Source organism: Gossypium hirsutum, chromosome A10, assembly GCF_007990345.1.
Source record: "Gossypium hirsutum isolate 1008001.06 chromosome A10, Gossypium_hirsutum_v2.1, whole genome shotgun sequence".
Taxonomy (NCBI): Eukaryota; Viridiplantae; Streptophyta; class Magnoliopsida; order Malvales; family Malvaceae; genus Gossypium; species Gossypium hirsutum.
The window spans coordinates 85,721,584-85,749,405 of NC_053433.1; the positions used below are offsets into that span (position 1 = coordinate 85,721,584).

At 37.7% G+C, this 27,822-nt stretch overlaps 2 non-coding genes across 2 annotated transcripts; both read left to right on the forward strand.

The window, feature by feature from the left end:
- The first annotated feature begins 5,118 nt into the window (after positions 1 to 5,118).
- On the forward strand, positions 5,119 to 5,225 carry LOC121209162 (small nucleolar RNA R71). Its single transcript, XR_005904279.1, has one exon. It is a non-coding gene; the product is annotated as a small nucleolar RNA R71 (small nucleolar RNA).
- Positions 5,226 to 15,825: 10,600 nt separating this feature from the next.
- LOC121209077 (small nucleolar RNA R71) lies at positions 15,826 to 15,932 on the forward strand. Its single transcript, XR_005904194.1, has one exon. It is a non-coding gene; the product is annotated as a small nucleolar RNA R71 (small nucleolar RNA).
- The last annotated feature ends 11,890 nt before the right edge of the window (positions 15,933 to 27,822 follow it).

A 27,822-nucleotide genomic window follows, 5' to 3' on the forward strand; every position in this document is an offset into this window, starting at 1 on the left:
GAAGTGAGCAAGAAAGAAAGCTATATGCTCAAAAGGCTCAAAAATCTCACCAAAAATTTGGGTTTTTGATGTCATTCCTGTATACTTAAGATTTTAAGATAATACCTCAATTTAGGAAAATAATCTAAAAAATTTTAGTTCTCAAAATATCAACTTATCATGCTCGATTCTTTAAGGTCCTCTAATTAAATAATCATGCATAATTCCCTTGGTCTAATTCACATATCAACAATAATTATAGATCAATCAGAATTCATTCCATCAATATTATGAGAAAATCACTTGAGCACAAGACCAAATTCAGAGATTTGAGAATAATGCAAAAATTTAGGTTTCATGTTCACCCCCCACACTTAAGATGTACATTGCCCTCAATGTACAAAGATAGATTATTCAAAATAAAGAAAATTATAAGAGGAAAGGAGGTGAAACTCCCTGTTATATGGATGTGGAGCTTGATTCTGAGGATGGAGTGTTCGGGGAAAGTGGTAGCTGCCATTGTTCTTGGCTAGATGAAGAAATTGGGTCGTTGAACATGGCACTTATGAGGTATTGTTTCCCTTTTGTTTCCTCATTCCGTAAAATATTCCTAGCAGCTTTGCTTGAAAGTCTGTAGAATCATCAAGAGTTTATTAAGAGTTAGTGTGGAAGAGAGCATAGTGGAATTACTTGTTAGAAATACCAGAAAATGGAAAAAGTAAAATTTACTAATATAGATATGTCTTTCAAAATAAAATAATAAAATTGAAATGAAAATTAAAAGAAAAATAAAAATAAAAATAAAAAAAGAATAAATAATAATAAAAAATAAATAGGAGGAGTCAATGATCCTCGTCGGTAGGGCCCTCAGGTGTAGTGCTGGAGTGGCGATGTGGAAGTGTTGGCACAACTGCTGCATTATGGCTTGCATATTGTCCATCTGTCAGTCCTGTCGCCGATCTCGCTCATGGATCATCTCGAACTGTGTAGTGTAATACTGCTCGAAATGGGCGAGTCGGTCAGAAAGGTGTGCCAATGAAGCAGCCGCATAAGCTGGTCGTTCCCTAGGTGGTGTGGTAGAAGGCTCCTCATGCTGTGGGGGAACATCATCAGGGATATCCTCAAGATCCTCCTCGTCAATGGCATGCGAGAGGCAGTACTGAGGAGGATCGGTCCCACGTCGGCGCTCGATCATCCTCATGTGTAACATAGTTGTGATGTCCTGTGGGGACATTTGACCTATCAGGGTAAGCACTGATGACTGGGCCGCAGTGTTGAGGAGACCGAAGTGTCTGGCAAGGTGCGTCACGTAGGGGTCGATGGAGATCACTCCCTTCCTATGCCGCTCGGTCTGACGGCAAATGGCGAAAGCAATGAAGTATGCTAAGTCGGTCACGTGTGCATTCGCCATGCACCATAAATAGTAGGCATCGTGGGTGGTGACGACATTGGTGCTCTCTCTCCTTCTGGTCAAGGTGTGTGCCAATATGGAATGGAGATATCGTAGGAAAGGGGGGAGAGCTGAGGCCTTTGAGCGGCTGGGGTCGTAGGTGGAAAAGAATAGTGCCAAAGCCTTCCAGCACAAGGAGGGAGAGATGTGGATATTACGTGGGAGTGCATTCATGTCCTCCTCTTCCATAAACTCATCAGTGTAAAGTCCCAGAGCAACTCCAAACTCTGGGACACTCATCACATGAACTGAACCGCCTAATCGGAAGTGAATGGTGCCTAGGTCGTCATTATTCGTCATCACCACCTGTAAATGAAAAGTAGAGCATAATTCTAAAGTTAGCTCTAAATAAGTGGGCTCGGTAATAGCGAAGAACCATTCCCATGGGTCTGTGGACAGGAGGGCGCGGATGGCATCAGCGAGCTAGACTTGCTCTACGGCAACCCAGTTGATGCAGTGACCTGTGGTGATGGGTCGTGTGCGTAGTATCTGAAATAGCTCCTCCTGCGAAGCTTGTGGAAATTCAAGAAACGGGTGCCGAACTTCGGCTGTAGCACACACTGAGGAAGAACCCGGTCCCCTACGTCTCTTTGGGGATGGGACCGCGACCTTCTTTCCTCTTGATGATGACGTAATGTACTTGAAAATATATGAGCATTGATAGAATCCAAGATACATCAGTAGTTAAGCAAGAGGCCCAAAACTAGTATATGCTATTTAATGGCTTAAATAATTCAAATATAGAAAATTCTAAGGTAAATTCTTTACTTGTCTAAAGCAAAATATTACAATATCTATGTAAAGCATGTAAAACACTAATGTAGCAATACAAATTAGAAAAATAAATTTGAGAAAGTGAACCAAAGGCTGCTGTATGGCGGCACACAGGTGTGTTGATGTCAAGCACGGGCGTGTGACGCGGGGGTATAGCCGTGTGGAGGAAAAATGGAGGGTATAGAGAGGGGAAAGTGGGATTAATATAAGGGGAATGGATTTCAGGGTGATTTGAGGGTTGGGGAAGTGAGAATCTTGGGAATGGTGGCCGGAATAAGGATTAGGGGGTGGGGAAGAGGAGTTTTCAGCTAGGGTTTTGAAAAGGGGAAGAAGATGAATAGTGGTTTTTTTATATAGGGAAGGGTCACACAGCCTAGGGCCACGCCCGTGTACTTTGAGGATGAGCCCGTGTTTTTTGAATTTTTCAATTTAGGTCGTGCATGGCTACTATCCCACGGCCGTGTGTCTTGGGCGTGTGTGGCACACGGCCATGTCGCACGGCCGTGCCTAGCTTTGTTCGCTTTTTCCACGCCCGTGTGTTATGATAGCACGCCCGTGGATTGTTTTACACGGCTGAAGGGCACAGACGTGTCACACGTCCTTGTCGAAGAAACAGAAACGAGCCTTATCCTTGGCACACCCATGGGTTTTTACACCCGTGTTTTCCTATCAAGTTCACCTAAGGCCATGTTGCACGATCGTGGGGATTTATCGCACCCCGTGTTTTGGTGAAATCATGTCCTACTTCAACATGGCCGTCTCGCACGATCGTGTCTCTTCCCCTATTTGGCCACGGCTTTAGGCACGCCAGTTTGCCTAGCCGTGTGTGCTGAAAAACTTTGCAATTTAAAGAAATCAAAATATGTTAGTGCTCGGGTTGCCTCCCGAGAATCACTTATTTATAGTCTAAGCTCGACTTACCTCTCCGTTGAATGATCATGGTGGTTCGAGGAGTTCATACTCCTCATTCCTATTGTCAATTTTAAAATAAGGTTTTAAACGGGTGTTGTTTACCTTAAAAGTGCAGAACTTAGGATGAATCACCTTCACTGTACCGAATGGAAAAATACAAAATACTGTAAGAGGGATTTCCTCATTTGGTGTGGTAGGGACAATGTGAGGATCAACGGCATCTAGTAAGACTGTATCGCCGACCTGAAGTTGAATAGGAGAGGTATCGGGCTTATTTTTGCATAGTTTCAGTTTATCATGTATACTCGGTTTGTGTTCTCGCCATTCGTCTAGCTCCTTTATCCGTAGTCTTCGTTCTTCATGGACGTCTTTGTTCTCTTCATGATAGTAGCGCACTGTCTCTGTTGTCTTTGTTTGAGGAAGTTCCTACAAGGACGACTAAATATTAGTTTTATCATCGATAGTTTTTATAGCATTATCTTGAGTGTTAGAGGTTTTGACTGAGTCGCGTGCTTAGAGTGTTACTGCGTCGTCACCTGCACGAAGTGTTAGCTCTCCTATGACTACATTAATAATGGGTCTGGCAGTTGCTAAAAATGGTTATCCTAAAATTAAAGGTACCTCATTATCCTCATCCATATCTAAGACAACGAAGTCTGATGGGTAAATAAATTTATCAATTTTAATGAGAACATCTTCAATAATACCCTTAGGAAATCTAACTGTTTTGTCAGCCAATTGTATGCTCATCCTAGTCTGTTTGGGTTTACCGAGACCTAGTCATTTAAACATTTTATATGGCATAACTTTTATACTTGCCCCTAAATCAGGTAAAGCATTATTCACAGATAGACTACCAATTAAGCAAGGAGTTGTAAAACTCCCTAGATCTTTCAATTTGTTAGGTAGCTCATTCTTTAGAATAGCTGAGCAGACTGCATTGAGTTCCACATGTGATACAGCGTCTAATTTCCTTTTATTGCTCAGAAGTTCCTTTAAGAATTTTACTGAGTTGGGCATCTGTGAAAGAACTTCAATAAAGGTTAAGTTAATATGTAATTTCTTTAAGAGTTTGACAAACTTACCGAATGGTTCTTCTGTTCTATCTTTTGTTATCGCTTTAGGATATGGCACACGAGGTTCATGATTTGTACTTACCTATTTGGGATCATTATTGTTTACCTCTTCTCGTCCTTTGTTCATAACGTTGTCTTGTTGTATTTCTGGCTCAGCTGTAATGAATCCTTCCGTATCTTGAGTGCTAATTGCATTGAGGTGTTCCCTCAGATTAGGTTCAGTATTGCTTGGTAGGTTACCTTGTGGTCATTCGGAGATTAGTTTGGACAGCTGGCCTATCTGAGTTTTGAGTCCCTTGGATCGATGCTTGTTGATGTTTAAGTGCTGTCTAGGTATTTTAGAAACGGGTTTCTATCACCGAGATGAATTTAGAAAGCATCTCTTCAAGGTTTGATTTTTTCTCCTGTTGATAAGGTGGCTGTTGAAAACCCTGAGGATTTTATAGCTTTGGATTTCCTTGACCTCCCCAGGAAAAATTTGGGTGGTTCCTCCAACCTGCATTATAAGTAATACTGTATGAGTTATTTTGAGATCTAAAGTTACTGTTACCCATATAGTTAACTTGTTCCTCTTCGATTGTGGGATTGAAGGATTGATATTCTGTATGCACACCTCCTCCACTTGAGTCACACCTCATTACTGGATGTACCTGCGTAGAACCAAGAAAACTATGAATCTTTTTATTGAGAAGTTCTACCTGATTTGAGAGCTTGGTGACTGAATCGATGTTATAGACGTCGGTTGTTTTCATTGCCTTCGTCCTCATAACTTGCCACTGATAGTTATTCAGGGATATCTCCTCTATAAATTCATAGGCATCTTTCGGTGTTTTATTGTTGATGGTTTCGCCAATAGCTACGTCAATCATTTGATTTGTCGAGGGATTCACACAATTGTAGAACGTTTGAACTTACAGCCAAAGCGGTAACCCATGGTGAAGGCACCTTCTCAGTAAGTCCTTGTATCTCTCCCATGCATCGTAAAGTGTTTCTAAATCCATCTGCACAAAAGAAGAGATATCATTACGCAATTTAGCTGTTTTAGCCAGCGGAAAATATTTTAGTAAAAATTCCTCGGTCATCTATTCACAAGTAGTGATAGACCCTCATGGTAACGAGTTCAACCACTGTTTAGCTTTGTTTTCAGTGAAAAGGGAAATAACCGAAGACGAATGGCATCATCAGAAACGCCATTGATTTTGAATGTATCGCAAAATTCAAGAAAATTTTCCAAGTGCGTGTTTGGATCCTCATCCTGCAAACCATCAAACTGAACAAACTGTTGTATCATCTGAATTGTGTTAGTTTTTAGTTTGAAATTATTCGTAGCAATAACAGGTCTTACTATACTAGACTCAGTTCCTGTTAAAGAAGGTTTAGCATAATCATACATAGTACGTGGAGCAGGATTTTGATTAGCTGCAATTGCAGGAGGCAGCTGATCACCTGGGTTTTTGGCCATCTCTTCGGTTGGGGGTTGAGTATCGTCTTCTCGCTCGTTCTCCGTGTATCGTAAACTACACCTTATTTCTCTTTGATTTTTTCAGATTTTACGATCGATTTCTTCGTCAAAGAGTAATGGTCCTGACGGGTTTCTTCTAGTCATAAACTATAAAAACCTGCCAAGAGAGAGAAAAAGTAAATTAATAAATAATAAAATAAAATAAAATTGCAAGAAAAATAAATGGCTAAAGTAATAAAAATTTAGTGTTCCTAATATTTCAGTTCCCTGGCAATGACGCCAAAAACTTGATCGCGTGATTCGTAACAAGTAATAAATATTTATAATGAAGATCAAACCTAGACTAACTATTATCACGACGAAAAGGCAAGCGCACCTATAGAGCAATAGTATAGTAATGGCAAGATCGGGATATCGTACCCAAGGGAACCAAAAGTACTAGTAATAACTATCTTTTTATTATCTAGCCTAAGAATAAAGGGGTTTGTTTTAATTAACTAATTGTTTAAACTAATTAACTGATTTAATTAAAGCAAAGAGAAAATTTGGAAAAAGACTTGAAGAAAAGCAATTGATGAAGACGACACCCAGAGAGGAATCCACCTAGATTTTACTTGTTATCTGACTCTGAACCAGACGATTTATTCACTTGATTTGATTCGTGAGACTCCCTAACCTATGTTATTATCCCTTTCGAGACTAATAAAGTCTAACCCTCAGTTGAATTAATCGAATTTTCTTTTTTAATTAAAACCCCTAGGGAAGCAGTAAATCACTCTATGGACTCCCATATTAGGTTTCACCCTAATTCGGTAAAATCTCGTAACCCTATTTCTAGGCGTTCGATCAATTCGGTAAAATCTCGTAACCCTATTTCTAGGCGTTCGATCAACTCCGCTTAATTATGCCAAATCTACTCTTAGGCAGGGTCTATTCCTCCTCTGCATATGCACATCAAATCATGAATTAATACTCGGAATATTAACTCAAGCATTAAGAACACATAATTAAGAACAAATCAAGTATTTATCATACAGTTCAGATAATAATAACTAGATCCATCATAGGTTTTATCCCCCTTAGGTATTTAAGGGGTTTAGTTCATAATAAAATAAGAGTACATCTCAAAAGTATAAAATAACAAAACATAAAGAAAACTCTAAAACCCCTGAAGGAATTTTGAGAGAGATCTTCAGTCTTGGAGTAGCTCCGGCTTTTGAGATGGATCGTCTGCCTTTCTTCAAGTAATTCCTGGTGTGTGGTTCTGTATTCCAGAAAAGTTCTAGAAAGAACAGCCGCTTTCTAGGTCACACTTAGGGTGTTTATATAGGCTTTGGATTGGCTTTTTTTTCTCCCTAAGTACCCTTTTCCGTGTAAAATATAACTCTTTGAAAAAGGGACACGCCATGTGCCACGATCGTGTGACGTGATTACCAGGCCGTGTTCGATCTGTTGAATTGCACACGGCCATGTGGGCTCAATGGCCAGGTCGTGTGAATCGTGAAAACCTTGGTCGACACCCCCAAAGGCCACGGGCGTGTGAGATGCCCGTATGGCAAGGCTTAGGCCGTGTCATCTTCTCAATTTGGTTCGTTTTGTCTCTTTTTAGCTCGTTTTTGGCTCCTTTTGACTCTTTGTACTCTCCTGTGTACAAAACATTAATTAACCGGATTAAGAGCACCAAAATCCACAAATCTAGTAATAAACATCCATAAATATGCTAAGTATTTGGGGTATAGATATGTGCAATTTGGCGTTTATCACATGGGAACCCATAAACACTAAATAAGAAATAACCTTTCATGTATGAAACCAATGATATGAGGTTTCTATAAAATAAGATTCATCAAAGATTTACAAATTCGTAGTCCTGTTTTATTTCAAAAATTGATGACCATTAAGTATAGATGGTAGAAAGGGTGACCAAAGGCTTGCAAGATAGCCTATTAGGATCCACATGGTTAGACACACGGACGTGTGTCTAGGCCGTACGTGACACACGGTTCCTTCCCATGGGTGTGGGCTATGGCTGTGTGTCTCCTGCATTTAAAATTTTATATCAATAGTGCACATGAGTTGGCAACATGGGCGTGTGTCCCTACCGTGTCTAAAAGATAGTGTTGCCCACAGACAGGCAGCACGGGCGTGTGCTATGACCGTGTTGATAAGTCAGTGTTGGACACGGCCAAAGGGCATGGGCGTGTCCTAAATCACACGGGCGTGTGTGACCACACGGCCCTCTCACATAGGTGTGTGATACATCAAGTTAGCGAAGTATTCCTAAGATATCCAGGGTCTGTCGAACACCTCTGGTTTTAAATTTGAAGTAAAACCGGTGACCCAAATTGGTACATTTCAAAATGTAAAGTCCCGGTGATGCCTCGAACCCTATCCTGGTGTCGGGTACGGATGAAGGGTGTCACAATACCGGCTACTCACTCGATAAACTAGCTGAGTTATATATTTCTGATATTGTGAGATTCATGGAGTACCTTTGTCGATTATTTCGGATAGAGATCTGAGGTTTACTTTGAGATTTTGGAAAAAGTTACAAGAAGCTTTGGGGACAAAGTTGAATTTTATCACGACTTTCCATCCGCAAACCGACGGTCAGTGTTACGTGATATTCGTAATAGGTTTTAAATATTTATAATGAATCATTCTTGAAACTAACTATTATCACGACAAAGGCAAGTATACCTATCGAATAGTAGTATAGCTTTAGCAAGACTGGATTATCGAACCCAAAGGAACTAAAAGTACTAGTGTTAACTTTTGTTTTTTTATCTAGCCTAAAAATAAAAGGGTTTTGTTTATCTAACTAATTAACTAAACTAAGAAATCACAGGAAATAGAATTGGGGAATTACTTTTGGAAAAACGATTGAATTAAGACAATACCTAAGGAAAAATCCACCTAGACTTCACTTGTTATTTGACTTTGAATCGGATGATTTATTCATTTGACTTGATCCGTAGAAATGCCTAAGTTATATTATTATCCCTCTCAAGACTAACAACGTCTAACCCTAGGTTGAATAATTGAAATCTCTTTCTAATTAACTCCCTAGGGTTGCATTAACTCGATCTATGGATCCCCTTATTAGGTTTCACCCTAATCCGGCAAAATCTTGTCACCCTATCACTAGGCGTGTAATCAACTCCACTTAATTATGACAAATGTACTCTTAGGTAGGGTCTATTCCTCCTCTAAATAAGAGCTTAACTTGAATCAGTATCCTGGAATATCAAGACAAGAATTAAGAACACATAATTAAGAACAAGTCAAATATTTATCATACAATTCAGAAAATTATAACAAGATCTGCCTTAGGTTTCATTCCCCTTAGGTATTTAGGGGTTTTAGTTCATAACTAAAAAGGTAAACATCTCAGAAGAATAATGAATACAAAACATAAAGAAAATCCTAAAACTCCTGAAGGGAAATTGAAGGGAGATCTTCAATCTTGATGATGAATCCGGCTTCTGAAATAGATCAATCGGCTTTCCTTTAGTAGTTCCCTGCTTCCTTCTTCGTGTGTCCCCTTTTCCTCCTCCTCTAGGGTGTATTTATAGGCTTTAAAATGCCTAAGAACCCTCAAAATTGGCCTTTTTCGAATTGGACTCAATTTGGGCTCGACAAGGACACGCCCGTGTGACAAGCCCGTGTGCGATTACTTCAGGCCGTGGTCAAGCCTGCTAAATAGGCATGGGCGTGTGGTCCACCCGTGTGAGTCGTGTTTCGATTCTACCAAATTGACACGACTGTGTGGTCTGCCCGTGTGAGGAGGTCCAGGCCGTGTTGATTTCGTTCGTTGGCCCATTTTCTCTGTTTTTGGCTCGTTTCTCATTCCTTTCACTCTCCTATCTCACCTAAGTATAAAACATGAAATTAAGGAATTAGGAGCATCAAATTCACCAAATCTAAGGAAAAATCATCCATAAAATGTGTTAAGCATGGGATAGAAATATGTATAAATTACGGTTTATCAAATACCCCCACACTTAAGCATTTGCTTGTCCTCAAGCAAAATCCTCAACTCATAATCAAAATAAATTCTTCTCAACTTATAATTTCTATCGATAATATCTCAAAATAATCCATAGGTAATCATACATTGAAAATTCAACCGAAAGAACATCAAAGTTTCAAACATTCCAAGTTGAGTATTTTATCATTAAATCATAGGTGTCTCCCCTCATTTAAGTAATTACCTTTGGTTCAAAATATCACAGAGTTTCACATCCTCACTAAAGATTCACTCAAATCACTCTAGGTGTTTAAGTACAATAAATGAAGCACTCAATAGTCAATAATGAAAAGTCATTACCATAGGCTTGCATGAAAATCAAATCTCCACCACTATAAATTGAGATGAAAAATTAATCAAAAGGTCTTTAGAGGGTTGTAACGTGGCTTTGGTTAGAGGGTGTGGTCACAAGCTAAAAAAAAGGGTTAGAATCGAGATTGAGTTGAAAAATTGCCTAACTAGAAAAATAACTAGTCATCAATTGCATACAATAGAGCTCTTTCTCAGAATATGGAATTTAACTTCTTTAGCTCAGAAGATCACTACTACTAATATGTATACATGTATTTTTTTTTCAGAACAAGTCAAATTACAAAATAGAATAAAATATAGCTAAGCAACTATTCCAACTCAAATCTTGACAAAAATAAGGATCAAATTAATTTAGGGGATTTCAACAATAATGAGTTATGGGTTAATATTGAGGGTAAATTAATGAATTGGTTGTTAGGCTCAAGGGGGTTCCCTAAGGGTTAATTGTGAAGGTAGGCTTTTATGGAGTGAGTGGGTTAAACCTAAGTGCCTTTATCATTTTGACATATCAAATCAAATGGTGTGGTCTTGACATGCATAATCAAGCAAGTTCTAGAATAACAATTCAATACTGACGCACTCATAATGAAAGTGAGCATGAAAGAAATAATAGATGCTGTAAAGGCTCAAGATCTCACAAAAATTCTGGCTTTTTGATGTTTAAACTTGTGAATTCCAATTCAAAATAATACCTAAACTTGGGGAAACAACTTAAAATTTTAAATTCTTAAAAATCAACTTATCATGCTTAATTCTCTAATATCTTAAAGTTTAAATAATCAATGCATGAATGCCTATGTTTTAATTTAAGATATATCAATAAAAATCATAAATCAATCAAAATTTATCCTAAACATGATATGAGAGCTTTTCAATAGAACAAGGCAATCATTTAGGGATTTTTCTAATAGTGAAATGAATACCCCCCACACTAAAAATGTACATTGCCCTCAATGTACAAAGATAGATATATAGAAAAGAATATAAATATAAGATAGGGAGAGAAGTGAAACTTCCTGAGTGATGAATGAATTTCCTTGAACTAGAGTTTTAGTGAATAATCGGTGTGAGGATGGAGGAGGATACTTCGGTGGTGGTAGAGGTTCATTAGTCCATAAGTCCTACGCCAAAAGAATATTATATCTGGTGGTAGCTATGGTCGTGGTCGAGCAGGACATGGCAGTCGTGGAGAACCTTTCCCGGTGGAGTTTTTAGTTCTTATGCGATGATGAGCTTAGGAGCTCTTTATAACTGTAACAGAATCAAGAACTTTTTAAGAAATATAAGGAAGCATAATTACTCGATATGAAATAGTCGAAAGTAAAAATTGTTAAATAAAAATTATGAAACCTAATAAAAACAAGCTTAAAGAAAAATAAAAAGTAGTTTTAAAATAAAAGTCAAAACATAAAAATAAATAATAAATAAAATTTTTTAAACATCTTCATCGCTAGATGGTTCGCGAGGTGGGGGTGACGATGAGATGTGGAAGTGCTGACAAATCTGGTGTAGTGTAGCATCAATGTGATCGAAGCATTGAAAACACTACTGCTCGAATCAAGTTAGGCGCTCAGAGATGTCAGCGTATGAAGCCGCCGCATGAACTGGAGGAAAAGGAGGTGGTGGCTGAGATGGTGGGTCCTCGTGACATGGAGGGACATCATCAGTAATGTCCTTGGGGACCTTCTCCTCGGTGGATTGGGCAAGACGTTACTGAGTTTGGAAGGTGCCACATTGTTTTTCAATCATCCTCATACTTAGCATGCTCGAGATGCCCTGTGGGGACATTTGGCCCATGAGAATGAGGGACGATGATTGGGCTACTGTGTTGAGAAGCTCGAAGTGCCGAGCCAACCGCGTCACATAGGGCCCAATGGAGATGACCCCCTTCCTATGTCGCTCCGTTTGATGTTGAATGGCAAGGGTAATGAAATAAGCAAGGTCTATGATGTGCCTGTGTGACATACACCATAGAAAGTAGGCATCGTGAGTGTTGATGACGCCGGTGCTCTCTCACCTTCCTGTTAACATGTGAGCCAAAATGGCATGTAAGTACCTTAGAGATGGAGGGAGAGCCGATGCCTTGGAGCAGCTAGAATTGTAGAAGGCAGCGCCGAGGGTGAGGGTGTTCCAACACCGTGAAGGAGAGTGATAGATGTGGCGATTGAGAGCGTGGAGCTCATTCTCCTCCATGAACTCCTCACTGTAAAGGCTTAGTGTGGTTTCGAACTCTGGGACGTTCAACTGGCGGACTAGACCGCCGAGGCCAAATTGGATTGTTCCCAAGTCATCAAAACTGGCCATCACGATCTGAAGATGGAACATTGAGCAGAGTTCCATAGTGAGTTTGAGATATGTCGGCTTGACAATCTTAAAGAAAAGCCCCCAAGGATTGATGGTGAGGAGGGCCCGAATTGTATCCGCGAGTTAGACTTGCTCTAACGCGGCCCAATCTATACAGTGGCTCACTTCCAAGGGTCGGGCCCGTAGAATCTAGAAAAGTTCTTCTTGGGGCCCAATGAGGAATTGCAAAAAAGGGTGATCAGCGTTGGGTAAAATTAATAAAGTTCAATGGTCTACTCTTATATTACAGCAGCAGTTCCCATCTATCCTTCTTTGGTGCTAACACGTTCCCTTCCTTTTCTTCAAAGCAGGGACAACGACTTTCTTTCCTCATGAAGATGACATGGTATACCTGCAAGCAAAACTATTATTCCGTTTTGATGATTGGATAAGGTAAAATGTAAACAAATTCAACAAGGAAAAGGTCATAAATAATTTCAGGCACAACTACTAACACTAACAGACCTAACCAAAACAATAAATTTTATAGCTTAATGTTGTGGTATTAGTATGGAAATCAAAATGGCAAAGATCTTGATGGAAATGAAAAAAGCATGAATGTATCACATTGCATGGGTTATAATGGCAAAGAATAATAAGCAAGTTAATATTGAATTAGAATATGTAAATGGGGCTTGAGAAATTATGAAGTAATAAAGAAAAATGTCGCATGAAATAAATGGTAGCTAATCTAACAATGGGATTTGAATGATAGCAACATGGAAATAGTATAGGATAAATGAAGATTAACATGGTAATTAGCATTAGAACTAAGTAAAATAAAAGAGAAAAGAGTAAATAAACGCTAAAAAGATGAGAATGGGCGTCGAAAATAGAGTTGGAGGCAGCGCACGGGCGTGGCAAGGAGGCCTTATGGATTTGCAGCAGCTAGGGTTAGGGATTTTGGGTGAAGAAGATGATGAATAGTGAAGGGTATTTATAGATTTTGGGACACACAGCCAGGGGACATGCCCGTGTTCCCTAATTTTTGCCCATGTGATCGCGAATTTTAAATTTGGGTGCTTCTGACTTTTGGCCCACGCCCATTTTCCTTGGGCATGTGGGTGCACACGACCATGTCACACTGCGGTGTCTGGCTTTGTTCGCTTCTCCCACACCCATGTATGTAGGCCCCCTCCCATGTTAATCTGACAGGTTCGACCACGGGTTCTAGACACGGGCATGGCGCATGACCGTGTTAATTTGACAGGTTTGGCCACGGTTTCTAGGCACGGGCGTGTCGCACGCCCGTGTTGTTTTGGCAGGTTTACCCACGACCATGTTGCATGGCCGTGGCGATTTGTCGTAGCCCGTGCTGAGAAAAATCTTTGCCCTATTTCCACACGATCTTAAGCACGCCTGTGTGCTTGGCCGTGTCTGTGTGGTAAACTTGTATTCAAGAGCTTCGTTAGTAAGTTAGGTACTAAAATTTAAAGAAGTTAATACAGTTAGTGCTCGAGTTGCCTCCCGAGAAGCTCTTATTTATAGTCTAAGCTCGACTTACCTCTCCATTGAATGATCATGGTGGTTCGAGGAGTTTATACTCCTCATTCCTCTGTGAATCTCATCAAAATAAGGTTTTAGGCAGGTATTGTTTACCTTAAAAGTGCCGAACTTAGGATGACTTACCTCGACTGTACCGAATGAAAAAATGCTAAGTACCATAAGAGGAATTTCTTCATTCGGTTTGGTAGTGACAATGTGAGGATCTGTGGCATCTAATAAAACTTTATCTCCAACCTTAAGTTGATTTGGAAAGGTATTGAGTTTGTTCTGGCGTAGTTTTGGTTTATCGTGTGTTCTCGGTTTATATGTCTGCCATTCATCTAGCTCCTCGATTTGTAGCCTTCGTTCTTCATGAATAGGTCCTCTACTATTGCTTGAAAATAACTCATGTACTTCCTTCAAACTCATTTCCTGCAAAGCAGGTTGCACCATATTGTCAGATTTAGAAGAATGGTTTAGACAATCACCTTTAATTTTCGATGTGTTCCCGGAATTGCGAGCTTGAAGGGTGATTGTTTCGTCTCCCACACGAAGTGTGAGCTCACCTGTGCCAATATCAATAATCATTCTAGCAGTTGCTAAAAAGGGTCTTTCTAAAATCAAAGGAGTGTTGCTATCCTCCTCTATGTCTAGAACAACGAAGTCAACGGGAAATATAAATTTATCGATTTTAACTAGCACATATTCAATAATTCCCCTAGGAAATCTTATAGTTTTATCTGCTAATTGAATGCTCATCCTAGTTTGTTTGGGTTTCCCAAGACCTAATTATTTAAACATTTTGTAAGGCATGACGTTAATACCATCTTTTAAATCAGCTAATGCATTATTAACATCTAAACTACCAATTAAGCAAGGAATTGTAAAAATCCCTGGATCTTTCAATTTGTTGGGTAGTTTATTCTGTAGAATAGCTAAGCAAACTGTGTTTAGCTTCACATGTGAAGCCTCATCCAACTTTCGCTTATTTGCTAAAAGCTCTTTTAAAAATTTCATTGCGTTTGGCATCTGCGATAAAGCTTCAATAAACGGTAAGTTAATATATAATTTTTTTAGGAGTTTAAGGAATTTACCAAATTGTTCATCTGAGCAGTCTTTCCTTGTCGCATTGGGGTATGGCACACGAGGTTTATATTCTGTACTTACCGGCTTTGGGTCATTTTGGCCGACCTCATTCTTACCTTTGCTTACCACTGTTTCTGGCCTTGGTTTTGCAACTATCCCTTCCTCATCTTGAATGGCAATCGCGTTGAGTTGCTCCATTGGGTTAAATTTAGTGTTGCTTAGCAGGCTATCTTGTGGTCATTTGGAAATTAACTTAGCAAGCTGTCCAATCTGAGTTTCGAGCCCCTGGATTGATGCTTGTTGATTTTTGAGTGCTGTCTTAGTATTCTGAAAACGAGTTTCTGACACTGAGATGAATTTGGTTAGCATCTCCTCAAGGTTCGACTTCTTTTCTTACTAATAAGGTGGTTGTTGAAAACCCGGAGGATGTTGTGGCCTTTGATTTCCTTGACTGCCCCACGAGAAATTGGGATGGTTCCTCCAACCTGCATTATAAATGTTACTATATGGGTTATTTTGGGATCTAGAGTTATTGTTACCCATATATTGGACTTTTTCCTCCTCGATGCTAGGGTTGAAGGGTTGATATTCTATACATGCTCCTCCTCCATTAGAATCGCACCTCATCACTGGATATAACTGAGTAGAACCACACAAACCGTCAATCTTTTCATTTAAGAGTTCTACTTGGTTAAATAGCATAGTAACTGTGTCGAGGTTGAAAACAGCGCCTGCTTTCATTGGCTTTGTTCTCTTGACTTGCCACTGATAGTTATTCAATGACATCTCCTCTATAAATTCATAGGCATCTTCAGGTGTTTTATTATTGACGGTTCCGCCAATAGCTGCGTCAACCATTTGTCGAGTCAAAGGATTCAGGCCATTATGAAAAGTTTGAACCTATAGCCAAAGTGGTAACCCATGGTGAGGGCATCTTCAAAAAAGGTCCTTATATCTCTCCCATGCATCTTAGGGTGTCTCTAAATCCATCTGTACAAAAGAAGAGATATCATTACGTAATTTAGCTGTTTTAGCCGACAAAATATATTTTAATAAGAACTTTTCGGTCATTTGTTCCCAAGTAGTAATTGACCCTCATGGTAACGAGTTCAACAACTTTTTAGCTTTATTCCTTAGCGAAAAGGGAAACAACCGAAGACGTATGGCATCATCTGAAATGCCATTGATTTTAAATGTATCGCACAGTTCCAAAAAGTTTGCCAAGTGAGCGTTGGGATCTTCGTCCTACAAACCATCAAACTGAACAAATTGCTGTATCATTTGAATTGTGTTAGGTTTCAGTTCAAAAGTATTTGTAGCTACAGTAGGCTTAACTATGCTCGATTCAGTTCCTGTTAAAGAAGGTTTAGCATAATCATACATAGTGCACGGAGCAAGATTTTGATTAACAGCAACTGCAAGAGGTAGCGGATTTTCTTCGTTTTCAGCCATCTTCTCGATCGTGGTTTGAATATCGTCCTCTTGCTCGTTTTCTGTGTATTTTAAGCTTCTCCTTATTTCTCTTTGGTTTCTACGAACTGTGCGATCGATCTTACTGTCAAAAAGTAATGGTCCTAACGGGTTTCTTCTAGTCATAAACTATAAAAACCTGCCAGAAAAAGGGAAAAAGAAGAATTAGTAATAAAAATTAGAGTAAAATTTAAATTGCAGAAAAAGTAAATGGCTAAAGTAATAAAAATCGAGTGTTCCTAATATCTTAGTTCTCCAGCAATGACGTCAAAAACTTGATACGTGATATTCGTGACAGGTTTTAAATATTTATAATGAATCATTCTTGATACGATGAAGGCAAGTGTACCTATCGAACAGTAGTATATCTTTAGCAAGACCGGATTATTGAACCCAAACGAACTAAAAGTACTAGTATTAACTTTTCTTTTTATCATCAAGCCTAAAAATAAAAGGGTTTTATTTATCTAACTAATTAACTAAATTAAGAAATCACAGGAAATAGAATTGGGGAATTACTTTTAGAAAAACGATTGAATTAAGACAATACCTAAGGAAAAATCCACTTAGACTTCACTTGTTATTTGACTTTGAATCGGATGATTTATTTATTTGACTTGATCCGTAGAAATCCCTAAGTTATATTATTATCCCTTTCGAGACTAACAACGTCTAACCCTAGGTTGAATAATTGAAATCTCTTTCTGATTAACTCCCTAGGGTTGCATTAACTCAATCTATGGATCCCTTTATTAGGTTTCACCTTAATCCAGTAAAATCTTGTCACCCTATCTCTAGGTGCGCTATCAACTTCACTTAATTATGACAAATGTACTCTTAGACAGGGTCTATTCCTCCTCTGAATAAGAGTTTAACTTGAATCAATATCCTGAAATATCAAGACAAGAATTAAGAACACATAATTATGAACAAGTCAAATATTTATCATACAATTCAGATAATAATAACAAGATCTGTCTTAGGTTTCATTCCCCTTAGGTATTTAGGGGTTTTAGTTCATAACTAAAAAGGTAAACATCTCAAAAGAATAATGAATACAAAACATAAAGAAAAACCCAAAACTCCTGAAGGGAAATTGAGTGGAGATCTTCAGTCTTGATGATGAATCCGGCTTCTGAGATGGATCAATTGGCTTTCCTTGAGTAGTTCCCTACTTCCTTCTCCGTGTGTCCCATTTTCCTCCTACTCTAAGGTGTATTTATAGGCTTTAGAATGCCTAAGAACCCTCAAAATTGGCCTTTTCCGAATTGAACTCAATTTGGGCTCGATAAGGACACGCCCGTGTGCGATTACTTCAACCTTGGTCAAGCCTATTAAATAGGCACGGGCGTGTGGTCCACCTGTGTGAGTCGTGGTTCGATTTTACCAAATTGACATGGCCGTGTGGTCTGCCCGTGTGAGGAGGTCCAGGCCGTGTTGATTTCGTACGTTGGCCCATTTTCTCTATTTTTGGCTCGCTTCTCGTTCCTTTCACTCTCCTATGTTCGCCTAAGTATAAAACATGATATTAAGGCATTAGGAGCATCGAATTCACCAAATCTAAGGAAAAATCATCCATAAAATGTGCTAAGCATGGGATAGAAATATGTATAAATTACGGTTTATCAGTCAGTCAGAGAGAGTAATTCAGATTCCTGAAAACATGATGTGGTATTGCGTCTAAGAATCCCAAGGCATTTGGATAAAATATTTACCGCTGGTAGAGTTTGCCTATAACAATAGCTATCAGTCGAGTTTGAAAATGGTGCCTTATGAGGTTTTTTACAGGTGTAAGTGCCGAACGCCCTTGAATTGGACTAAACTCAGAGAGAATCAGATTCACGGGGTTAACTTGGTCAAAGAGACTGAAGAGAAAGTAAAGGTGATTAGTGACTATTTGAAGGCCGCTTCGAATAGATAGAAATCCTACACGGATATGAAACGAAAAGAAATTGAGTTTCAAGTCGGTGATAAGGCGTTTTTGAAAGTATCTCTATGGAAGAAAGTTCTCAGATTCAGTAAGAAAGGAAAATTAAGTCCACACTTTATTAGACCTTATGAGGTGATTGAGAAAATTGGACCGATAGCTTATCGGCTAGCCTTGCCTTCCAAGTTAGAGAAGATCCACAATGTTTTCCATGTGTCGATGTCGTGCCGTTATCATTCTGACCCTTCACACGTTCTTTCACCAACAGAGGCTGAGATTCGATCAGACATGACTTGTGGCGAAGAGTCGGTTAAGATTTTAGCCTGAGAGGTCAAGCAATTGAGAAATAAAAGTATAGCACTCGTGAAAGTACTGTGGCATCGACATGGGTTTGGAGAGGCCACATGGGAGCCCGAGGAAATTATGAGAGACCAATACCCAAACCTTTTTAACGGTAAGATTTTTGGGGACGAAAATCCCTCAAGGGGAGAATTGTAACAGCCCGATTTTGGGCCTAGTCAGAACAGTGGTTTCGGAGCCACTAACTCGAGGCTAGAGAAATTATTTTTAATATAATTTTATGTTTTATAGCATGTTTATATGAGTATATAAAAATTTTGGTGAAATAATTCTAGCTATTTCATGCTTAATTTCGAAAAAAGACTAAATCTCACAAAAGAGCAAAAGTTTTGTTTTTCTAGCAAATGGTGTTAAATAGCTAGAGAATCATAATTAAGGGTCTTTAAAGGGAAAATAGACCCATTTCAATAGGGGTGGTCAGCCATAGGGACAAAGATGAATAAAAAAATCAAATTTGGTGAAGTTGGTAGCCTATTTTGACTAGAAAATGAGATTAAATAAAACAAAAGATTTCATATTTTTCATCCCTTCTTTAACCATCAAAAATTTCAGCCATTCTAGGGGTTTTGGAGCTTCAAAATTTCAGCCACTCTTTACCCTTACAAGAAGTGATTTTGATGGCCTTTCTTGATATTTTTATACTTTTGGGACACTTGTAGCATAATCTAGCTAATGATGGGACTATTTTGCAAAATGGTTGAAAGTCTAGGGTCTTTCCATGAGAGTGTTCATATTGTTTGCTAAATTTTTATGGAATATTGAATCATGGTTGTTAAACAAACAGCTTTGTGAAGTAGTTTTCATAAAAATCCTAACTAAGGACCATTTTGCATAAGTTATAAATTATGGGGTAAATGTGTGAAATGATGGGAATTGTGGGCTAATTCTAGTATAAAAAGAATTCGGCTAGGCTTGGTTAGAAAGAAAATTTGATAAAAATTGATTTAAAAGCATAGGGGTAAAATCGTAATTTTGTGAATTTCTAGGGGTAAAATGGTCATTTTGTCAAAATATGGTTTATGAAATTCATAAATTAATATGATGATTAAATTAGTGAATTTTTATCATTTTAGATTAAGAAATACGAAATCCAGACCTAGACTAGGGAAATGCCAAGCTAGTAGACTAAAGCCAATTAGTCATCAACTTTTTGTATACCGAGGTAAGTTGTACGTAAGTAAGGCAACTTTATCATTATTATGTGTTGAATGATTAATTTTGCGTAATATGGTTGAAATTGCTTATGAATAACGCATGATGAAATTCAATGTAATAGAGTCTCGATTGAACCTAGAAATAGATTGGATATCCATGCCATGACATTTAGGTGATATGTGTGTCAGTGTAAGACCATGTCTGGGACATGGCGTTGGCCACGATATAAGAGCCAGTTGAACATGGCATCGGCGATGTTGTGAGAGCCAGTGTAAGACCATGTATAGGACATGGCATCGGCCTCGACATGTGAGCCAGTGTAAGACCATGTTTGGAACATGTCATCGGTAATTCACCCTCTTGTGTAAAGCTTGTCAGATATCCTTTAGTATTCAAATGGTTTCACGGGTTATTTTAAAATCTTCTGATAATGATATGGAATGATATAATCACGTTGTGAGTGGTACAAGTTCTTATTGGAAACTCATGAGATATGAGTCTAGTTATGTTGCCTTGATGGTAAGAATGACATGAATAAGTTCTAAATATGAAAATGATCTTGGGACGATATTGAAATATTTGGTTTATACTTGTGATATAGATAAGCATGTAGTGATAGTTACCCATGTTCACTCAAGAATGTTGTGTTGATTTATAATATACATGGTTGAAGTTGTTACTTATTTATATGCAACTTACTAAGGTTTATGCTTACTCCCTCTCCTTTCCATTTTCTTATAGTCCACCAAGCTAGTATCGGGGATCAAGAGACGTCGGAGGCATCGATCACACTATCACCTGAAGCTTTGGTATAGCTAGTTTAATATTTTGATTTTGGCATGTATAGGGACTTGAATCCTTTGTTTAGTGTCTTGTTAGTTTAGCCACAAGAGTTAGCTCATATGATAGATGTGATATTCATTTTGTATAGGCCATTAATGTTGGCTAATATTGATTATTATTAAATGCATTTGATGTAAATTTCTCATCGTTGTGGTTGATTTGGTTATACGTTTTAGGATTGGATTGGTTTTGGTTGATATTGTGTAGGTTGGTGTAAGTAAGGGTGGCAAAAAGGCTCGGTAAATAGCCTTATTTTTTTCCACACCGGCAGACATACGGATGTGTGTCTAGGCCGTGTGTGACACACAGTCTAACCCATAGGCATGTAGTCCGGCCGTCCCCTGTACCTCAATTTTACAAGTCAGTATGCATGGTAATAAACACACGGGAAGAGATATGGCCGTGTGTCTTAGCCGTGTGAGGACACAGCCTAACACACGGACATGTGCCTTGGTCATGTGCCCCTAATTGGTTGATGACGGGCTGAGACACGAGCATGTCATGGCCGTGTAAGGGACACGGGCCATGGACACGGATGTGTGCCAGGCCATGTGAAATCTCCTGCAGGTTCGAATCGAAAAATAAATCCACACGAGCTAGGGACACAGTCCTGTCCAGATATTCCCAGGCCGTGTGAGCTACACAGGCCTTTAGCATGATCATGTTAAGATGACACACGGGCGTGTCACTTTTCCACACGGGCGTATGCCTTGTTTACCTTGTAATTTTTCAAAGTTTTCTAAAGTAATCAGTTAAGTCTCAAATCTTTTTCGAAGCGTGTTTTGGGTCTCATGGGCTCTTATTAGGGACTCTATGTTTGATTTTCAAAAAGTTTTACTTTGGATGAAAATTTATGGCACGAAAATGTTTGTAAGCATGTGTTTAAGTACGGTAACACCTCATATCCTATTCTGGCATTGAACTTGGGTAAGGGGTGTTACATTCGATACATGAGATGAAATACCACAATTTTTAATTGCACACGTGATTAAGCCATTTTTACACTAAAAATCCTTTTTAGCTTTAGAAGAACGCCATATTGCCACTAAATTATAACGATCCGAAAGTTAGTGATGCCAAAAAGTGTGGTTTTAGAACTTTGATTTCGTGAACTGGACTCGTAAATATTTTTATTAAATATTTATGGAGCTTTATTGGAATGGATTTGAATTTCAATCAAGTAATTTTAGCAAAATAGTAATAAATTAAGGTATAAGAACTAAATCGTAAAAGTGTCAAGTTTAATTTCTTTATATTTTAACTAATTGGAAATGGAATAAGGATTGAAATGACAATTTTACCACTTAAATTTGTTGGGTGGACGGTCATAAGCCAAATAATATATATGTTATAAAGGTTAGAAATAAAACATATATATGTAATAAAAACATAATAAAATATAATAACATACAATTAGTAGTGGAGAATTAAAAACAAAAACATTTTCCTTATTCATTTCACCAAACTTTCGAAACAAAAAGAGGGGAGAAGTACCAATGACCTCAAGTTTTCCCAAGTTTCAAGCTTCAAATTAGTTAGTGCAGTTTAGTCATTTTCTTGTAATTTTTATATTTTAGGAATCCTGATACCACAGGCTAGTTGTAACACCCTTACTCGTACCCAAGACCGAGACAGAGTACGGGGCATTATCGAGAACATACAAAGACATTTGGAAAATATGACTATCAAATTTCGTTCGAAAATAAAAACATTTATAATATCCCTAATATGGGCTTACGAGGCCGGAAACATATTTAGAAACTCATTTGGGAACAACTCGGGTCCTTAAAAGAATTAAGAAAAAAAACTTCACTAAAAACACGGGCACCACCCGTGTAACCCTCTCGACATGGCGGTGCTGATGGCTCGCGCCAGTGTCCCTTACCCGTGTGGCCAATTTAATTCACAATTTCTCATAAATCAAGTGCAGACTTCACATGGCCAGAACACACGCCTATGTCCTTAGCCCGTATTCCTCACACGGCCTGGACATGCCCGTATTCCTCACACGGCCTGGACATGCCCGTATTCCTCACACGGCCTGGACACGCCTGTGTCTATGGTCCATGGAGCATACTGCCAACTTAGCTATAAACAAAGAAATCACACGACCAAGCCACACTCCCGTGTCTGTTGCCCGTGTCCTTCATATGGCCTTGACACGCCCGTGTCCTCAACCCGTGGAGCTCTTTGTCTAAATGGTCATGGTCTAAATAAAGTTGCACGGCCGAGACACACGCCCGTGTGCTCACGAGTGGCCAAAAATAGGCTATTTACCAAGAATTTAAGCCATCCATGCCAACAATAACCTACATAGCATTCTACCATACCAATATCCATATCAAAATGGGACCAAACAACCACAAGAAACATCAATTCAACTAACTACTAGAACAATTCAATTAACCAAGAGGGCAACAACCTTCAACAAATGATTCAATATGAATATTAGCCATTAACCATGACCTTATACAAAATGAATTAATAACACATTCATGAACCAATACTTTGGCTAAACTAATGACATATACCAAGAAAAATAAACAAAAGTCCTATACACGCCATTATAACAAAATAAAAGCTTTCATATACCCAAAACGGAATTAGGTCGATAGTGTGATCAAGGCTCCAACCGTCTTCCAATCCTCAAGAGTCCACGAGTACTGTAAAATAGGGGGAAATGAAAAGGGTAAGCATTAACATGCTTAGTAAGTCCGGATAATGGGAAAGTAAACTTACCGGTTATTTAGTATATAACCATAGTAAGCACTCAATCCAAACAAGTATAGGATAGATTTCCTATCACATGCACTCAACCATTAAGTTAGTCTCATAGCATGACAAGATAATAGCACATCTAGATGAGCTCATCATATCATTATTCCCAATTTACATATCATGTTAGTCCCATTGAATTTCTCGATTTTTCGATGGATATCTCATTTCCCGTTAGTTCATACAAGTGATCATTTCGAGTACGCACTCCCGTGAACCTCACATCTTACAACGAAATTACCAGATTAGGCTAAATCCCCCGTAGTACAAACTCATAGAGTAAATGTCGAGATTACCAGTCCAGGCTAAATCCCCTACAATGACATATACTCTAATGAGCTCGGATCTGAATTACTAGTCCAAGCTAAATTCAGATCCTACTTCGGATTACCCGTCCGGGCAAAATCTTTAATGCACACATATTCTTCGGGAGGCTAGATCACTATAGGATCACCCGTCTGGGCTAAATCCTTTTCACTGTCAATTCATTTTCGAGATATTCCATCAAAAAACCCTATTCATTCAACCTGGGGCATTCTTATATTCATTTTACTCACTTTATTAAATCTTATAAATTATCATGAAATAAACATTTACACAATCAGGAATATACATTTTAAGTACATTAAAAGTCTACCTTGAGTTATTCGAACTTACCTGGTGCTCGTTTCGGATTTGAGTTTTGATCACTCCGAAACCTTTTGTTTCTCTCGATTGACTTCTGGATTCGGTCTCTCGGGGTCTAGATCAGAAAAATAACTATATCAATACATCATTTAATTCCTTTTTGGTCCATATCTCATCCTAGGGAAAAATGACCAATTTGCCCCTGAATCTTACTAAAATTACGATTTTTCCCTCGAGCTCGTAATTCAGTTTTCATTGCATTTTCTAAACAATCAAGCCTAGCCTAATAATTTTTATACTTATGGCATCTTACAAATCCATTTATATCATATATTTCATACTAATTTCACAAACTTTGTAAAATGGTCCTATGAGGGTTTTCATGAGAAATTCCTTCACAAAAGTTGTTCATCACACAACCAAGCTTCATATTCCTCCATAAAAACTCAAAAAACCTTATAAAATCTTACATGGCAGCTCCTTAGAACCTTTACCATTTTGCAAAATAGTCCCCTCAAGAGAAAGCCCATGCAAAGGGGACTCCAAAAGTACAAAATTTTTTAAGAAAATCACTTACTTGTGTGAGTAATGAGTTGCTGAATTTTAAAGCTTCAAAAACCCTTCTCTTTGCAGTAAATTTTGATTGAAAAAAATGGGGAAGATGAAGTATGATATCATCTTTTCTTTATTATAATATTTCAAGTCAAATAAGTTCACCTAATTCACCTAAACTAAAATTTTTCTCTTAAACTACTATGGCCGGCCACCCTTGTTTTTAAGGGTTTAATTTCCCTTTAAAAGCCTCCAAAATTAGTCCATGACAATTTAACACTCTTTTCTATCTAATTTGGACTTTTGCACTTTATGCGATTTAGTCCTTTTTCACAATTGGGCTCACAATCGATAAAATTAATTCATCAAAATTTTCATGTATCTATATAATAATGCTATAACATCAGGGACTCCAAAAGTACAAAATTTTTTAAGAAAATCACTTACTTGTGTGAGTAATGAGTTGCTGAATTTTAAAGCTTCAAAAACCCTTCTCTTTGCAGTAAATTTTGATTGAAAAAAATGGGGAAGATGAAGTATGATATCATCTTTTCTTTATTATAATATTTCAAGTCAAATAAGTTCACCTAATTCACCTAAACTAAAATTTTTGTCTCCTAAACTACTATGGCCGGCCACCCTGAAACCACTGTTCCGGCTAGGCCCTATTTTGGAATGTTACACTAGTTGACCCATATCATATTTTTCGATATTGCTAAAGTTTGAGTATGTTACCATTGTTAAATAGTTAAGATTTTAGGGACTAATTTGATAGATTTTAAGTTTAGAATTGAAGAAGAACTAAATTGTAAAGTTAATTGATGTTTTATGCAATAAGGGCTAAAATGAAAAAATTGTAAACTTTGTGATACAATTGAGAAATAAAAAGTCCTATAAGGACTCTAGTGAATTTGACATTAAAGTAGAGGGCTAAATGTGAAATTTATGTTTGTCTTGATTTTAGGGACTAAATTGAATAAAATAAAAAAAATAATATAATTTAGCAATTGAGTGCGAATTTGGCTATGTATTGATAATTTATTATATTTGTTTTAATCTATAGCTAACATCAACCCGAATTCCTCGAAAAATAAAGGAAAAGGAAAAGTCGTTGACGAGTAGGTCAAAGTTTACGGTTTGGGTTTCTATAATTCGAACTAACTTGTAATTGTTGCATTTTGATTTGGCTATGCATGGTAAGAATGTAAGGTGAGGTTCCTTGTTTAATTGAGAAGATTTAAATTGATTGATGATTACAATGACTAAATTGATTATATGTGAAAAACATGCATATGTTTATATAAATAGGGAAATTGAATACAAAATGAGATATTTGATGCTTCCATATGTTTGAATGAATGAGTTCATGATAAAATTGATGTGAATTGGGTTATTGAATAATTTTTAAAAATGAATTGAATACCTTATTTACTGTTCAAGCAGAGTCGGATATAACTGACATGTTTTAAGATAGGAAGAGTTCAGGGTTACTTCGATTACGAGTCGATGAGGCACTAGGTGCCAATTTTCTTCGGTTTAACTGATAAGGTATTAGGTGTCAATTTACTTATAGCACTGGGCGTAATTATTTTCTTTGGATTTATTCAATGAGGTATTGGGTGCCAAACTGGTATGTTGGTTGGATACGTGTATCCGTCTGAGTCTGAGCCCGAGTTGTGTTAATAGGGAGTTAAAAGATAAAAATGAAAGGTTTATGATTGAAATGGTTATCTTGAATAAGCCTTCAAAATCCATATGATTGGAAAGAAACTATATGAAATGTAATTGTTGTTATTAAAATGACAAATATGATATGAAATAGAAATGAAATGTGGGATGGATTATTCAATTGTGAAATGTGTTGGAACCTTAATGGAAATGTTCTTTGCAATTATGGATTTGGAAATTTGAGATATCAAATGATATGTGAATTGAATTTTCATGTAAATATATTATCAATATATGTTAGTTTCAACATAAAATATATGTGAAATTGCATTAATGGCATGTTAATTGCATATTACTATTTACATGTAGTTTATGTGTTCAAAATTATCAATGATTTTTATTACATTTTAAATGTTCAAATTATAGAAATACCATGAGTTATACTCAATGTATGGTTTTATTTTTCCCGTGCGCAGGTTAGGTACTTATCAGATTGATTGTCAACTCAGCATCCAACAACAATCCCAAACTCAAATGTTGGTGAATTGTTCATTTTGATCTTGGCATGTACCTAGGATGTTTAATGCTTATAATGGTCATTTTGTATCTTGTTAGCCTTTTTAAGATTATGTAAATATGTATAAGTTTGATGACAATGGTCATGTGGTTGATAACTTGATAAGTTGCTTCTGTTATATGCTTAATGTCTTCATAGTTGAGAAAAATATCATGCTAGGCATGGTGTTTTGGTTGATGCTTGGTTTTGGTTTGATCGATGATATGCTTAAGTTATGTTTAGGAAATGTTTTGGTAAGTTTAATACTTAAACATGTGATTGTTGAATGGTTGAATATATACATGTATGGCTTGATTATTTGAGGTGTAATTGAAGGTATATTGGCATGAATGAATGTGGTCATTTGGCTAGTTTTGAATTGTTGACTGAGGTGCCCATTGTATCATATTGGTTAGAAACTTAGGATGGTTGTTTTAAATGATGATTTTGACTTGAATCAAATGCTTTTGAATATATTGAAATGTGGCTTAAATGGTAGCTTGTGATATAAGTGTTTCATAGTTGAATAACTTATTTTGGAAGGCATTTTTCAGGTACAAACATCCTAGCACACGACCGTGTGCCATACACGAGCTCATGGCTTATGGCATGGCCATGTGGTCTATAAAAATTTAAGTGATTTTGGTGCACACAAGCACAGAAAGTTACACGGTTTGCTCACATGGTCATGTGACCCATCCATACGACCATGTGACTCACTCACATGACCATGTGGCCTATCTTACACGGGCACAACTCTTATAAACGGTTTAGCAAAACGATTGTATGGTTCATCACACACGTGCTAATCTTTCGCACATGACCAGAGGATACGACCATGTGGCCCATGTATGCAGATTTTTCCTTCATTTTTATTTTTGATTCGATTTAATCCATGTTCATTATGGAATTGTTTTTAGGCTTTCGTATACTCAATATCTACCTAAAATAGATTGATTAACGTATTTATACATGTTCAT